This window comes from Canis lupus, chromosome 13, assembly GCF_003254725.2.
Source record: "Canis lupus dingo isolate Sandy chromosome 13, ASM325472v2, whole genome shotgun sequence".
NCBI classification, from domain to species: domain Eukaryota; kingdom Metazoa; phylum Chordata; class Mammalia; order Carnivora; family Canidae; genus Canis; species Canis lupus.
The window spans coordinates 23,929,336-23,945,572 of record NC_064255.1 but is presented as its reverse complement, the minus strand read 5'-3'; the positions used below and the strand labels follow the sequence as shown (position 1 = coordinate 23,945,572).

The 16,237-nt window shown below is 38.2% G+C and overlaps 1 long non-coding RNA gene across 1 annotated transcript in view; it reads right to left on the bottom strand.

Annotated features, from left to right (window-relative positions):
• The window catches only part of LOC112662249 (uncharacterized), a 30,330-nt gene extending 19,074 nt beyond the window's left edge, over nt 1-11,256 (bottom strand). Inside the window, exon 1 of the long non-coding RNA XR_007401559.1 lies at nt 11,051-11,256. This is a non-coding gene — a long non-coding RNA (uncharacterized LOC112662249). The remainder of the gene's footprint in view (nt 1-11,050) is intronic.
• Between the last annotated feature and the right edge of the window lie 4,981 nt (nt 11,257-16,237).

The following is a 16,237-nucleotide window of genomic DNA, read 5'->3' as shown; positions in this document are numbered from 1 at the left end:
CTGCTCATGCTTGCTCTTTTTTTCTCTAAAATAAATAAATAAATCTTTTTTAAAAATAAAAATTAATAAAAGCCTTATACCAGCTATTGAAACATACAAAAGTTTGAAATGCTCTTTCTATTATGATTTTATGGATCTTAGAAACAATCCTCTAAGCTCTAATATTTTTTCTACTGGTGCTGGTAATGTAAATAAATTTATTCTTTTTTGTGTGTGGTTTGTTATTTTTTGTTTGTTGCTTTTGTTGTTTGTTTGGTAAAATAGCCTTACTGTAAACATCAGTAATGTCAGGATCAAAAGTAGGTTTAAGCAGTAGTTTAGCCTATGAACTGTAACTATATTAACTTCTTGGTCATGATGTCTTCTGTAAATGGAGGAAACTAGGTCAGAGATAGTGAATGTCTGACCTACATGCCACCACCACTTTTCTAGAGCCAAGGCCAGCTTTGCTAATTGATCAAGACATACTATCCCAGGGACCCGTGGGTGGCTCAGAGGCTAAGTGTCTGCCTTTGGCTCAGGGCGTGTTTCTGGAGTCCCGGGATTGAGTCTCATATAAGGCTTCCCGCAGGGAGCCTGCTTCTCCCTCTGCCTATGTCTCTGCTTCTCTCTCTCTTTGTGTCTCTCATGAATAAATAAATAAAATCTTAAAAAAAAGACACACTATCCCACCCAGTCTACATAGAGTTCTAGAACCCTTCTTAATACAGCCTTACCAAAGAATTAGATGCACATCATGAGATGAAACCCATTTGCCACCAGATAATCTTTGTTGTCTTTCTAGCTATGTCCTCAAATAACTCCAAATGGACTCCAAACACTATACATTCTAGGGTGTTCTCTAGATCTGCAAATATTCAACAAGCTTAGTTTTCTCAACAGTAAGACACTACTAATGTTATCTACTTCTCAGGGTCCTTAGGAAGATTAAATGAAATATATTTGAACCTGCTAGAACAGTGCCAAATGCAAAGTTTTTAAAATATCATTAAACCTTAATTTCTGCATTCTTTATATTTTTTTTTTCTGACCACTCACCTTACCCTTGGCCAGCAACTGCAGCTGATTGAGCTCAGTGATGCTCTAAGAAGCATGCGTGCTCCTCGTACTGACCTGACAATAATGAGGATTGACTGATTTCTTAGCCTTTGCTCCTATTACAGTGTTTCCCTCATCACTCTGCTTACCAAGTCTACATATTGGTTGAACTAGTACCTTTGGGTGAAAAAGGAGCCCTTTTACTTCTTATTTAATCTCACAACAGCAAAATCAAAATAATTATCTTATCCACCACAAACTAAACTCCACATGCATATTGCATATTTCCAGCATTTTAATGCTGACAAAGTAAGATATTAATGAGCAGGTTTCTCTCCTGGATTAGATGTGAAGAAGTTAAGAATTATTGAGGACCATGCATGCACAAAAGCTCTATTAGCCAGTTTGCTGTTATATATGATTTATTCCACACAAGAAGACTTTAAGATATGCATAACTACATTGTTTCTGATTTACAGATATGAAAACTGAGGTTTAGAAAAGTTAAGAAATGTGTAACCAAAGTCATAAGCTTGAAAGAAGGATCAGCTACCTAATTCACTGCAGATCATGAAGCCAAGCCTCTGCATGGAATCCAGGCTACTATACAGGTTGTAGGCCCATGATGGTGCCACAGAATGTTCCAAAATCTGTGTCATTTGTCTATTCCATTACATGGGAGAACCAAATAACTTAGTGGGAAGTGTATCTTAAGAGCCCTGGCTCCAGAAAGAAGGTTAGGAGCCACAGGGAATAAGAGGAAAACCCAGAGATAATCCAGTCAGCTTCATGGCTTTAATGAAGCCTAGCTCTGATCTCAAGGAGCAGCCCGAGTAGATGAAGGAGCACTGGATTTGAGTCAGAGAAACCTGGGCTCAGATCCTGCCTTGGAAACATTATTTGCATGAACCCAAACAAGTCACCCAGCCTTCCCAAGCCTCTGTCTCCTCCATTGAAGAAGTGAGGGGCCATCACTTTTTCTCGATTCACAGATTTAACCACTACATGGGTTGAAGCACATAATTGCATACAGTATGCAAATGAGGATACTGCCTATGGAGCCATTAACCATAGCCCTAATGCTCTACCCCAACTATCTCTTGTATTCAATGATTTGAGTGAATGCCAGAGGGTCTCTGGGGCAGGAAGAAAATCTAAGCTATGTTCAATACTGGAAATGTGACATAGAATGGCAGATGAATTTAACATTAACAATGAATGATTTTGAGATTATATAGCATCTACCTATATATTGCAAAAAATGCCTTTCTTTCCTTTCTTTTCTTTCTGCCCCTCCAAGAATGTCAGCATCACTTTGTTGGCTTTGGTCCAAAGAATTATGATCATGTTGGAGAAGAAATATGTACAAGCTGTCCAGTGTGCCAAGACAACCTTTTCTCCTTAGCTATTGTTACATTCACTGTTCTATAGCATCCTTCACATAGTTCAACAATGTCTGTCTGCAGCAGTGACTGAGACATGCCTATAAACAATGGTTTGAGAGGAAGATATACCATTCCAGGGAGCAAGCCATTCTCTCTCCATGCTGTAATCTGTCAGGATTACATGAGATAATGAGTGGCCTTGAGTCCAATGCCACAGGTCAAGTTCTTAAGGCCCACATCATGCATACTCATGGATATTCTTGTGAGACTCTTCCATAAGAGAGGTGGACAAGATTACAAAGGATTCCATCAGACACACAATGTACCTAGTACTAGATCTCCACTAAGTTGTGGAGACAGGTGTAATACAACTTTATTCCACTCCAAAAAGTCAGTCCCATTTCCTTTGGCCATTTCCTAGCAAAGCAAGAATAAATAAAGATTTGTCCCTGAGAATCTGGGGCTCCACCACATTGAGGCTGTCATTTTTATTCACTCTGCTACTGCACTCAGCTGAAAGTTGTTGAGCTCACCCTTGCCTGTCTCCATGAGGTCAAGGGCAACTGATCTACCTTCCTCCTACCTTCCCAACTACCCCAGAACCCAGGACTGATATCCAGCTTCCCATATTTCCCTATTTGGTCCCTAAGATAATAATTACTCTCCCTCTTCCCTTTGATAATTCCCCATTTATTAGGCATTCATTCAAGAGACATTTATTGAGCACCTTGTATTAGCCAGGCACTATTTTAGACACTAGTAATTCAAGTGAACAGAAAATAATCCCTGCATTCATATAGCTTACATTTTAGTTCCAAGGTCTACTTTATTTCCTCCCCAATTATTGATAGTTCAAAGGATACTCACTCTATCTTGCCTGATGACCCCAAATGTAACCTCCTAAATAAAATAGCGTGAGTTGGTGTATTTTCAAGATCTAAACTGTTTAGTGTTATTTATGGTCACCATGTAAAATTTCAAGAGAAAAAGAGAAGAAGGTTTGACACCTCAGGAACAGAAGCCCATATTGGAACTCAGTTAAAATAGGAAATAATGCTTCTGGATACAATATGGAGAGTATTTCTTGAAGCAGTCATAATCAAGCCTCTGTAACTGGTTAAAAAAAAAGGCTTCACATAAACCAAATGATGACAAAACCCAAGTAGCAAGGCCATGGAACACTTCTCAGCAGGTGTAATCTATGAGGACAAAATTAAATGATGGAATCCATTGTTTTATTTTACTTTCCTCCATCCCATGATAATTCCAAGAACCCAGGCATGGCTCTCTTAGATACAAAACCAGTGGAGTCTTGGATGAATGGATTCACTCATTAAGTGCTCATTAAAAGGAAACAGAACTTTGGAAGCAGGAACCATGTGGTCCCCACATAGAGAAGCTACAACAGTGTTCCAGTCGAAAGCCCAAAGGGGGATGAAGCTAAGAGCTCAGAAGAAGAGAAGCAGGGTGATAGGAGGGCTGGCCCAAGGGAAGTAGTGAGAGTAGAAACTGAAGGCAGATTCCAACTGTGAGTCAAGACCTAGATTGTCATAAGTTCATGGGAGAACCTCCTCCCCCTCCCCCCACCAGGAGACATGCAGGGGACTAGAGAAAGAAGAAAACAGAGTGACTTGGCTTCTGCAGTTAAGCAGGTCATGGTTGGGGCCTAAGTTGTTATTTTAAATTCACAGTGTGAAATCATAATTATCCTGTGATGTTTGTCTTGAAAACCTAGCTGTTTCTGCCTCTGCCATTCTGAGAGTGAGAGAAACTGATGGAATCATTAGTGGACGCCCCAGTATCGTAGGTGTCTCTGTCACCATCCTCACCAGATCCACATTTTGTTCTACTTAGTGAGTAGTGGGTGGGCTGTAACTGACAGAAGAATCTAAATTACCATCGTGTCAAGCACAAGTCTAAACTAGGTCTGCATGACTTCATAGGTTTAGGGCAAGGGTTAAAAAAGATCTAATTTTAGCAGATAGAAATGTGCAGAAGTGATGAGAGCCAAAAAAAAGATCCTTATTATTCAATAAGGGATCCTACTGAGACACCTAGAGCACCTTGAGTTTTTAATACCTTTTAAAAATCACTTATCTTCAAGCTTGTTTACTACCTTATCTTATTTATGGTCAGAAAAACCCAGCCTACCATCTCAACCTTGTCACTAGCTGTCTGACCTTGGTCTAATTACTCTTCCTTTTTGGATCTCAGATTCCCAAATGAAAGCAATAATAACTACCTTTCAAGGCTGATGTAAACATTAAATGAAATAGTACAAGTATGAAGGTTTAGTAGGCTACATTCTATTGTAGCTTCTCAATATTTGCTTAATGATAAATGATTGTATGAATGAATAATCATTAAATGGGAAAACATTTCTTTCCTTTTCTTATACACTCTCATTCCAGAGTCATCTAAGACATGAACATGAAAAATAAAAACAATTTGTTTTTTCATCTGAATTTATAGTTTACGAAATGAGGCTTTATGTATCTCATTTAATCCTCATAAAAGCCCTTGAGAGACAGTCTAGGCAGGGGTTGTCATTTCCATCTTACAGAAAGTGATGTAAAGGGCAGTGATTTTTATTATCTAAATCCATTAAAAGAAGAAAGGAAGGAAGAAAGAAAGAGTGGGAGGGGAGAAAGAAGAAAGGAGGATGGGAGGGTGGGAAGAAAGAAAGAAAGGACTCAAGCTCATATCTTCCAACACTAATTCCAAATTCTTTCCATTTTGAAAACTACCATTCCATATATCCTTGAAAACTGAGCAACTCATCTGCCATCATTGGACCAGGTATTAACACAATCAAAATAGACATTTCCTTCCTGACTAGAACTGATTAATGGCTACATCTGTCTGCAATATCACTCCTGGACAACACAAAGGAGACTTTTTCATATAAAGCTGTCAGAAAAGATTCAAACTCCGAGAAAGCAATCTGTTAATTATCTTCAGTTGTGCTAACTCCAAGATGGCTTCTAGGGGAGAGAAGATTAAGACACACAGTCATTTCAAAGTGACATTCTCAGTGTTCTGACCTGCCAGTCAGTACCTAGAACAATTGCAGATGAAGCCATGGGTAGGTTTATGATGAAGAAGAGCTTTCAGATTAAACATCAAAGAGGTAGACTAAGTCAGAAAATCCAAGAACCCCTGGTTACCTAAATGGAACAATGTCCTGAAATCAAACAAAAAAATTATGAGTGAGAGATGCATAAATATTTACTGAACGTCTACTGCATACTGAAGTGAAAACTCTAGATATAGTATCCAATTTAATCTCTCCATATACATGAAAGTTAGATATTTTTAATCCTTATTGTACACATAAAATCCCGTAGCTCACAGAATTTAGATAACTTGTCTGAGTGGCTGAGATTCAATTTAAATCCCGACCTGCCTGAACCCAAAGCCCATGTTTTTATTGCTGACCAAGAATTTTCAACTAGCAGTCCACAGAGGAGAGTAGAGCTGACAGTAGAAAAAACTACAGTTATTCACATCCCATTCTAACTCCAATATCCTGATTCCATACATCCAAGATGGAGCCCATATTTCTGTATCTTGAGCAAGTTTTCTGGGTTATTAAAAGGGACACCTGAATATGAAAAGTTATGCTATGTTGCCTACTCAGGAGACAAGGACATATTTCTTACAGATGTGGTACTTGATGTATTTAGCACTTAGCTGGTGTAATAGGTATAGATTGCACCTTGACACCCAAGGTACAATAAAGATCCAATTTCCCTATATTTGCAGATCAAATTATTCTCTTTCAAATTCTCACTTACCTTCATCAATTGGTGATTTTTATGACCTTACAACATGCTAGAAGCTCTCAAGATTATTCAAAAGTTAGGAAGCAGCCTTTTCTTCAGACCCCTCACAGTGTTGACCATTACCCAACTGGCCACATAATGTAGGTTCTCCCCATTCACACCAGCCAGGGAGTCACCAGGTCTTCCCAGAGACACTCTGTGGCTCCCAGGCTGGGTCGTGAACTCGCATTCTTTTAAGACCTGACACTCCCTGTGTACTACTAAGGTTCTCACTTATCTAAGGAAACTGAAAGTGCAATTATTCTTTCCAGTCTCAGGAAAGTTCCCTTAATCTCCTCTTAACCCGCCAAGCAAAGGAGCCCTTACTTTTAATGCTAAGACCACTGTCCACTTGTCTTTCTTCACACTTTGTCCTTAACAGGGACACAGAATGGTTAACTAGGATCTATAAACTATTTTAGGTCCAAGAATTAAAAGTAGCAAATTTTGTCTTTTATGGGAATCAGATCAGTGTAAAAATGCATGAGTTAGTCTTATATCCCCAAGGCTGAAAAACTACTTCTTCAAAGCAACAGGATACAAAACACAAGTTTGGGTCTTCCTATTCTGCTACATTAAATTCTCATTAACCCACCTTGCCACATTGTTTACAGACTTGGAGGCAAAATGAGATAGCATTCAAATCAATGTGCATGCGCTTGGCCATAACAGGTGCCTAATTTCGAGTGAGCAAAATATGGAAAACAAAACAACTAAAAAACATGGCCCCTCACAAAGCTTCTATAACCCTATTGTGAAATGACTCGGAACTTTCACACAGTGAGATTACTTTCTTTGTTCTATTATTCACCCCCTCCTACACTCTTTGAATCTAGGTTTTCTACCCTGGCCCTCCCCAAAAATTTAAATTAAAATACTAACATAGAACAAACTAAGATGCGGCAAGGTACTCTGAAAACTGGAAAACTTTATAACAATGTGCCACATTTTCTAAAGAATAAGAAAAAAGTAAGAATTTTATCACCTCACTTCTGGCTTCACCTTATCTTTCCACCCTAATTTTTTCTTTGTCCCACTGTCATTATCCACTCAGGCATTAATTGGTTCTGACCTTATTGAGTTCAAGGTAGCTGAGGATAATGCTTTAAATCCTCTCTGTAATAAGATGAGATATTAAACAAACAAGCAAAAATCATAGGAACCTTATTTCCAGGAATCTGCCATGCCAAGTCAAGTGCTTCATAGAGAAATATAACCTTTAAGGGAGACAGAAGAGGTAGAGATTGAGGAATAGCTTTAAAGGGTCTGGATGGAAGAGAGAGAACAAAATAAAGAGAAAAAATCTACAAGAAGGGGTAGGATTCGAACAAAATGTCATATATAATAGACAATGGTGATGCCTGGTCAGATCACTGTTCATATTGGCAAGCAGGAAAAGACAAAACTGGAAAATACAGGTGGCTAATAGACTACAAAAACTGTATGAGAAAAAAGTATATGCGATGTCCAAGTGGGATTTATTGCAGGTATGCAATACTGATTCAATATGTGAAAACCAATCAGTGCAATCAACTTAACTTTTATAAGGCATTAACTTCAGCTAATGACAATGTATCTGTATTCATTTATTCATTATAATAAATGTACCATAATAATATAGGATGCTCATGATTGGGGGAATGGGTGAAGAGTATGTAGAAACTCTGTGCTATCTTCATAATTCTGTAAATCTAAACTAAAGTCAAAATTAAAAATTGAAATTAATTCTAAAATTAAAAGTAAGTAAATAAATAAATAATTTCTTTTTCCAAAAAAAGATAAATCAGGGAAATAAAAGTTATTACAAGTCAAAGAACTTTACAAGTGACCAATTCAAGGCCATTCAACTGGTTCTGACTGAGTTAGAATCAGATTTGAGATCTGAGTGATTCTTGGCCTAGTGAAGTAAACCAAAAGAATCAAATCAAAACAAGTGATAAGGAAATGCAATGCTTAGAATATCTTCTTCCAAATAAAAACAGAGATTTAAGGTTATCTCCCCTTATGATTTTTAGAGAATATAAATGAAGCTCAGCCAAAGACAATGTGTTAACCAATGATGATGCCAACAGGAAGAAAAGTGTTTGGAATATGTTTCTTTTTCAAATTAGATAGATTTTCTTGGGTTGGCTTAAGGGACATTAAACATTCCACCCCCAAGCCCTAGAAGAAATGATTATATTACAGACATGAAATAACTGTTCTTTGCAATCATGAAGTATTTCAAGATTTATAAAGAGCATTGGGTTTGTCAAGAGATCATAGTTACTGCTTCTGACTTTGAGTCTAAAGCTCACCGGCTGGGATCCCATCAGGGCTGTGCACTCTGCCTGTGTTAGCTCATTCAACTCTCACAAGAATGCTATGAAGTCAAGACATCAGACATGTTTTCAAGGTTGAGCAACTGCCCTTCCAAGTGGTGAGATGACTTGCCCAAAGTCATGCAGGGGAATTAGAACCCAGGTATATTGGAACTCCTGAGTGGCTCAGCAGTTGAGCGTCTGCCTTTGGCTCAGAGCATGATCCTAGGTCCAGTGATTGAATCCTGTGTCGGGCTCCCTGCGGGGGCCTGCTTCTCCCTCTGCCTGTCTCTGCCTCTCTCTCTGTGTCTCTCATGAATAAATAGAATCTTTGAAGAAAAAAAAAAAAGAACCCAGGTATATTTATTCAGAAACTATGGCGACTTTTTCACTCTGTGACCTTAGACAAATTATTATTTTTATTTTTCAAACACTCTATAGTGATTATCATGTGCTGGTCACAATTCTATACACTTCACAAATAGGAATTTATTTAATACTCATAATCATTTATTAGGTAGATGTTATTAATATCCCTATTTTCAAATAAAGAAACTGACTTCATCTTCTGAGCCTCTGACTCCTTTTCTAAAAGGGATTTCTAAAATCTCCCACAGTTTCGAGCAGTCATTGATTCAATAAGCAGTAAGTCTCCAAGGTCAATCTCCCCAGCTGTGTGCCTCAGACAAGGCCATTCTGAGGACTGACCAAACTCCTTTGAAGTAGCGTCTATAAATTCAAGCCAAAACAATGAAACAAAAACTCATCAAATTTAATTTTCCTTGGGAAAGTTATAGCAAGCAGAGAGATGGCATCAGGTGACATTTGTGCAAGTTGCTATTTTAATACATATTCATTTGAAAGAGTAACTGAGAATATAATAAAGACGTGAAAAGATCCAAGAAGTTTCTGTTAAAAGGACTCCATCTTTCTTGCACCTTTTACTTAATAAAAAGAAAAAATAAGGAGGACGGCAAGAGAGGGATGGAGAGAAAGAAAAGAGGGAGAAGAAAAGAGAGAGTAGAAAGAAGAAGGAAAGGTGGGAGGGAGGGAAGAAAAGAAGGCAGGAAGGAAGAAAGGAAGAGAGGGAGGGAGGAGAAGAAAAAAGAGAGAGTAGATAGAAGGAAGAAAAGATGAGAGGAGAGAAAAAGAGGGAGGGTTAGAGAGAGTAAGACAGAAGGAAAGAAAATTAAGAAAAGGAGTAAAATAACCCTTATAGAGACTAATGGAAAACTGAAATAAACAACATACCAAGAAGTGTAATAAAGAGTGTCAGCTAAACCTGGGATCAAATATTTCTCTCATCCCTTAAGAACTATATGACCATCAACAAGTTACTTAACTGCTCTAATAACAGTTTCTTTACCTGAAAAAGTCAGAACACTTTCTTCTTTCTGGTATTTTTAAGTAAATGAAATAGTGTATGTGAGTAGTCTAGTAATGTGCCTAGCACCCAGCAAGTACTAACCAAAAGTTAACTCCATAGATGTCTCACCTAATGGTGAGCCTAAAGAGCTGACTGTGCCCACACTAATAAAGTGAGGTTTAAGAACATAATAAAAAATGCAAATTGAGAACCTTAGTTTGAACCATCACAACAAAAGTAGTATTTGGATGGCCATTCTCAAAACCAGATGGAATCAGGGGAGCCTTAAATTTAGAAAGAATTATTCCTGCACTGAAGAAAACATTGGGAACTCCAGTTGACCCATCCTAGCTAGTTCAGATTCCTTAAAAGAATGAGTAAAAGGAGGCTCAGACTGGTATATCTTAGATATTCTAAGCACTGTCAGCTCAAGAAAATATTAAGTATACCAACGGTTTCTTCAGTGTCATTGTTCAGTCATGTAAAATATGAACATCAAAGTCTGTAAATTATATTCTTCCCATTATGAGGCATGGCCTGTCTCCTAAGTGCAAATGCCTGAGACTTCTATCAGGTAGGCTTTAGATAAAGAACCTATATATTCCAGAAAATTCTTCTGTTTCCATCCTTCAGGCAACATTTCATTTATGCTCACACCATCAAACAGTCTTTACTACTAAAGGTCTGGGTTCAAATTCCAGCCTTTTAAGTTATTAACCTTGTGTACATTATACAATCTCTCTGAGTCTCAGTTTTCTCATTTAAAATTTAAAGTGAAGACTATTGTCTTTATAGAGAATCAAACGATCTGATACAAATAAATTGCACACATTCATCGCACAACAGGTACTAGCATATTTACTCACATTGATAATTATTGTCATCTCTGAGCTCTGTTCTTTATGAATGTTCCCAAACAATTCCATTAGGAACCCATCATGTTCCCATGCTCAGACACCATATCTAAAGTCCTGTCCTTCTGAGATGGTTTCTAATTTCCTAATCTAGATGACTTCTGGTAAGTCCTTCACCAAGAGCTTCTAGGAAATACTACCATTGGAAATTGTGCAAAAGAAAAAAGTCCTATCCTGCATTTAAGCAAGATTAAGAGTTAAAAATAAATGTCTTGTCACTAACCTTGCAAAGGGAGAGATGGTTATTCCACATGTTGGTTAATGATTAGGAAGAATATGCTGGTAGCTAAGGGGATTGATTTGCAGATTATCAAATGACTCAGGTTAATCAGAAGGAAGGATGGCCACAAGGAGAACCAACACCAAGGTGTTCAACAATGTGCAGAAGCGAGTACATAAGGTAACTCACGTTGTCAAGAATAACATACACGAAACGAGCATTCTGGAATTTGAAGAACTTATGATTCTATTCATGCATTCTAATGGCATCCTGGAGATAATTAAAATGTCTCAAAAACTAGTAAGTGAGATGTCAAAGCAGATAACTCAATAGGGATGTCAGCTTTCTGTATAACAGCCGTCAAAACAGTGACTAAGATTTAAGGCTGGAATGATTTTCTCTTTCCTTGGCCAATTGATGGGATGACAGTGCCTTCGTTTTGCTACTCAGTAAAGTGTAGCCTTTGGAGGAGATGGAGGGGCAAGAATGGTAGGAAGCTGAGCTGCTTGGACCAATATATCCCAGTAGGTTCAACCATGAACTGTTGCAAAGACCTAGTTTTATCTCTTCTTTCTATGCCAGAAATAACTTCCAAAACTGCAAAAAGTAATTCATGTTCTTCCCTGATCAAAATTCTTCAGAACAGTAACATTTTTGGGGATGCATAATCTTTTGTGACCTATCTTTCAATCATCAGATGTGCGGCTTTTCATGAGATTTGCCAACAAAATTAATTGACCCCCTTATCTCCACCCTTTACCCGTATCTGTTCTGTGTATTTATCTGAGATACCGTTGAAAATTTTATGTCCCAGTTCAGAGTCCCAGGAGGCTCCCTCTTACATGTCACACCATGTATGATGATGTAGCAGTTAAGAGCATGGACACTGAAGCCAAATCACATGAATATGTGCACCAATCCAATAACTAACTATGGAGCTCTTGTCTATGAGTTAACATTCTGAGTCCCAGATTCCTTCTCAGTAAATCAAGTGTAATAACACTACCTAACTCTTAGGATTGTTATGAGCATTTAGTCTGTTAATACACATAAAGTTGCTAGTAAAATAAATGTCATGATTTGGGATTTAACAAACACAGTCATCGTGGACTCCAGTCTTTGTGGTGGTTCTGTGGAAAGAACACAGGCCTTGGAGTTACGGAGACCAGATACTGAAGCCCATCTCATCTGCTAATCATCTATTTGCCACTTAAAAACACCCGAAGCATTCCTGCACCATTTCTTTTATGCACTGGAAATGAAAGTCTCTACAGCACAGAGTTTGAGGAGAAAATAAGATCAAAATCACAACATGCCAAAACCACAATGAGATATCACCTCATAAATATTTGGATGGCTTTTATTAAAAAAAAAAAAAGAAAGAAAACACATACACAAAAAGATAAGGAGTGTTGACCAGGATGTGGGGAAGAGGGAACCTTTATACTACTATTGATGGGGATGTAAATTTGTGCAGCCACTAAGGAAAACAGTATGGAATTTCCTCAAAAAATTGAAAACAGAACTACCAAATGAAACAGCAATCTCACTTCTGGGTATATATTCAAAGGAATTGAAATCAGGACCTCACAAACATCTGTATACACGTTTACTACAGCATTATTCATAATAGTCAAGACATGGAAATAACCTCAATCTCTATCAGTAGGTGAGTGGCCAAAGAAAATGTGGTACATACAATGTATACAATGTACATACAATATTATTCAGCCTTTAAAGAGAAGGAAATCCTGTCATTTGTGACAACACAGATGAATCTTGAGGACACTGTACTAAGTAAAAAACAAAAAACAAAACAAAACAAAAAAATGAAACCAAGACACAGAGGAACAAATACTACATGATCCCATCTACATGAGAGATCTTAAATAGTCAAACTCATAGAATCAGAGAGTAAAATGGTGGTTATCAAGGGATGGGGGAGGGAAGAATAGGGGAGATGTTGGTCAAAGGGTACAAAGTTTCAGGTATGTAAGTTGAATGAGTCCTGGAAACCACTGTATAGCACAGTGCCTGTGGCTAACATCATTGTATCATATACTTTAAAATTGCTAAGAAAATAGATCTTATGTTAAATGATATAATAATAATAATAATAATAATAATAATAATAATAATAATAAAGGCGGCGGAGGGAACTTTTGGAGGTGATGGATATGTTTATGGCATTAGTTGTGGTGATTATTTCATTGTATATATTTATCTTCAAACTCACTTGTATGCATTAAATATGTGTAGCTTTTTGTATGTTTATTATCATGTCTCAATAAAGGGGTTTTTTTAGAAAAAAAGATTGGAAGTCATCACTTCCAGCCTTACAACAAGAAAAAGACTAAACAAATGGAAAACCAATAACTTTTCTCACACCCATCAAAGAATTGAGGTCACAGGGCATCTAGAAAGACAGCTGAATTCTAGAGAATCACATGCTAGTGGAAGAAGATAAAACAAAATCATGTAAAATACTGCATTAAAACTAGAGAAGATAGAAAAGGCAATATAAACTAAGGAACATGTGCAGCCATCTAACTCAAATCTATGAGAAAATAAACATTCTATTGATTAAGTGCCAGCAGCCCTCAGGACCTGGGTTGGGTTCCTTGTATATATTATCTCCATTCTCCCATCAGCCTCTGAATGTTATCTTTATCTTTGTCTTCCAGATCAGAAAACTAAGGCTTAGGCAGGAGAAGTATGCCTGATGTCCCACGGTTAACATATGCCAGAGCTGGGATTTGCATTCCAAAAGTTGTCTTCTTTTTACCATACCAAACCAGTGGTTCCAAGGGCCACATTGACTCCAAAGAACAAATCTATAAAAAATAAAAAATAAAAAATTCTGGATTTGGATTAGTAGGAACAGGCCATCCGACTGAACACGCAACAAACAAGGAAGGGCCCAAAGTCTCAGGAGTTGCTTAATTCTCATTTGTCTGCAAGATCACAGACTTGTTTAACATTCCATGACAGTCACTGGCAATCAACATTTACAACACTGAAACCTGGGCTTAATTATCGAGGGTTTATTATTCATTTCAGCCACACGTATTGAGCACTTATTGAGAGATATAAGGCCCAATGCGAGGTTATGTGAAAGAAACAATGATGAATAACAATTATGACAATATTAAAGCCTTACATTTGTAAGGAGCTTTACTCTCAACGGAAGACTCTCACATATGTTATCACACATAATCCTCACACACCAGTGAGAAGTAATTTATTATCCCAATTTTGCATATGAGGAAGCGTGTATATCTATGATATCGTGATTTACAATAAGAATTATATGTTTGGCCTACCTCCTCTTTTCTGGCACAGAGCTCCTGAAACGTTTGTAATTTCCTAAGTGATAAGAATCATCAAGGTGTCTTTTGTTATGTTAATGAAGTTACCCCAAAAGGAAGGGGTTCTGAGAGTAGAGAGTCTCAGGTTGGTGAACACTGGAGGTGTGGGAAGAATGGCGTACCCATACCCGGAGAGGGTGTGGAAGTTCCATTCCCCTTCCCACATACCTTGTCCTATGTATCTTTTTTCTGGCTGCTCCTGAGTTATATCCTTTCAAAGTAAATTGGTGATCTAGTGAGTAAAATATTTCTGAGTTCTGTGACCTGCTATAACAATTAATCAAACCCAAGGATGGGGTCATGAGAACCTCCGATTTGTAGCTCAGAAGAACAGGTAACAATCTGAACTTGTGTCTGAAGGTGATGATGGCTTTATAGAAATAATCTCTACACCTGTGGAATCGGATGCGCTCTCCAGGTAGGCAGCGTCCAAATTGAGTTAAGTTATAAGTCACCCAGATTATGTCAGAAGAGTACTGACATTGGTTGGTGGACACACCCATTCGAATTGGGTATGAGAACACAAAAAAAACGTGTGAGGTCACACAGTCAGTATTTGGTACAACTGAGTTGTTTTTTTTTTTTTTTTTTAAGATTTTATTCATTTATTTGAGAGCACATGAGAGAGAGAGCATGAGCTGGGGTAATAGAGAAAGAGGGAGAAGCAGACTCCCTGCTGAGCAGGAAGCCCAACACAGGGCTCAATCCCAGCACCCCGGGATCATGACCTGAGCCAAAGGCAAATGCTTAACCAACTGAGCCACCCAGGTGCCCTGGTACAACTGAGATTTGAACTCATTGTTTCTCATAGGGAAAAAGCCATTTCCTGAGTTCTCAGGGTTTGTCACTCTATGAAAGAGAAACAGAAAAAGAACTTGAATGTGAGGCAGAGTGTTGAAAAAAATCTTATGGAAGATAAGGAAAAGGAGAGATAGGCACTGCCCTCCCTTCCCTCTCAATTTTTTTCCTCTGGCTTGGCAGCCTAACTGGGGGGACTAAACTTTCCCAGCAGAAGACACCATTTGCACTGAGGCAGCTCAGGTATACAAGAGATGCAGTCTATGGAAGCATGTAAGAACTATAAACAGATCTAAACTCAAAAGGACTCGGACTGTAAGGTTTGTAAGGGAGAGATTCTGAATAAAATGAAGAAGGGTTTTTTTTTTTGCTCAAAACCTGACCCTGTCATGGACAAAGACCATGAGCAAATTAGAACTGGTGCATTAGTCTACTTATGAGACAGGACTCTGAATAATTTATATCTAAGCCTTGGCAGGTGGAAGGCCATGCACCAATACTGTCTGAACTCAGAGTAGGTCTCCGGACAGCTATCAGAGCCTTTCAAGGCTGATGGCTATATATGAAGGGAAAAAAGGAGACACAGCTAAAGAATTCCTCACTCAGCTGCTGCGCTGCAACCCTTTGCACTTTTGTGTCTGAGGAGATGGATTTCTGCATTTCCCAGGGAGACTGGGCCAAGTGTCAAGGGCCAATGATCCCTCGTCTCATGGCATGAAGTATGCCAATTGATATCAATATTTGCTCTAATTGATTCTGATTTATCTCTTTCTCATTCTGAGATGCTATGATGACTCAAGGACCTATCTGGGAATATGTAAGAATTTGGTGGGTTTCCCTGGCACATTCTGCACCTTACCTCCCAAGCTACTCACAGCCTGAGCGAGAGGATTGAGCTACTTGGAGGTGGGTGGCAGTGGAGTTCTTCTGATGATTAGTAACAAAGGTCAGGAATAGATGAGTAGGTGAACTTGGAAGACATATAGGTAAGAACTATGACAGTGAGTAGTAAGGCGCTCTATAT